Source organism: Propithecus coquereli, unplaced genomic scaffold (genome assembly GCF_000956105.1).
Source record: "Propithecus coquereli isolate 6110/MARCELLA unplaced genomic scaffold, Pcoq_1.0 Scaffold229, whole genome shotgun sequence".
Lineage (NCBI taxonomy): Eukaryota > Metazoa > Chordata > Mammalia > Primates > Indriidae > Propithecus > Propithecus coquereli.
Genome location: NW_012147830.1, coordinates 1,348,744 through 1,350,202, shown reverse-complemented (window position 1 = coordinate 1,350,202; position 1,459 = coordinate 1,348,744).

The following is a 1,459-nucleotide window of genomic DNA, read 5'->3' as shown; positions in this document are numbered from 1 at the left end:
GTCTGTTCTAACTGCCACAGATGTGAGGGCCTCACAAATATAAATAGTCCTTTTCCTGTCCATGAACAGCCCACACTCTCGCTGGTTTTTATTGAGTGCAAGAATACCAGCAGAGATGTCAAGGGCATAAATGGTTGCACAAGGAGACAATTATAGGACAGAGGTATTCTAAAGCTCAGCTGTATCTGGCTTTGGATTTGTTGGAGATCCCCTGTTTCTGAATCATTCTACCAAGTACTCAAAAGTGCCTGATATTACTAAAATAATTTTTTTAAAAAACCTCAAGCCTCTCACAATTGTTGCTAAAGTTACCAAATATCATTGACAAAAATGTAAATGTAATCAACAAGGACTGGCTAACACCTAGCAGACCTTTTTGGAAACTATTATCGCCACTTTTTATTATGGCTTTTCGACCTGGGGATTGGCATGTAACTTGTCAACAAGGTTTTAGATAATTTGTTATTTAAAAAAAAGTAAAAACTAGCTTATAAATATCAATGGATGAATTCATCCATTCACTCACATGTATTTATTCAGTACGGCTGTGACGCCCAGGGATGGAAAGCCCAGACACAGGTATTACATACAGTCAGTGTGCAAGTTATCTTTTATAAGCTTCTGGGTTGGTAGTTTATATTCAGCAATTGGTAGGCATTTTTATCCTAAGGAAAGGAAGATGAATGCTCAAGATTTGCAGCACCTCGGGCACCAGGAGCTGTCCATCGTCATCTTAGGGGGTCTGAGCACACTTAGCCTAGAACGACCCAGCCAGCATGCAGTCAGAATGTCACTCACCTCCTCTCCCTGCGATTCTGCGGCCTTCAGTGCTGGGCTTCAGTTCCTCCTGCCTCCTCCCTCCTAAGACTCCTCACTCCTCCCAGTACACCTCTACCAAGGTTCAGGGAAGATTCCCCAGACTTCCCATTGGCTCAGCTCCCAAGGGAGAGGTTGGTGACAGCAGCAGCAGCAGTGACAGCAATGAATGAGGAGTCCCTCCCCTTCCCAGACAGCACAAAGAGAAAAAAAAACATGGAGGGGACACCAAGAAAAGGCTTCAAATGGGCTTTCCTGTCCAGCTCAGAAGACAAGGCTACCTCTCCTTGCTCAGCGGGAGGCAGAGAGGAGTGCCATGGTGTCCTGTTGTTCATTCTTCCACTGATCATGAGGAAGTAAACCCAACAAACCAGAAAAGCAAAAAACTCTAAAGACTCACCTTTCACATTCCCATCTAAACTGTGTGTACATGGTCATGGAGCAAGTTATAGGCTAAGAGTCAGGAATCAGAGCCCGCAGATCCAAAAACAGGGAGGGGATGGACACAGGAGTGAGCCAGAGCCAAGAGGGGACAAGTGCAAGGTATAGAGTTTAGAAGATCCAGTCCTCTGCCCAGCACTAAGTTTGGATGCCTGGGTTTTGTCTATTTCCAGAGCAGTCATTATCTAGGGTTCAAATGGTG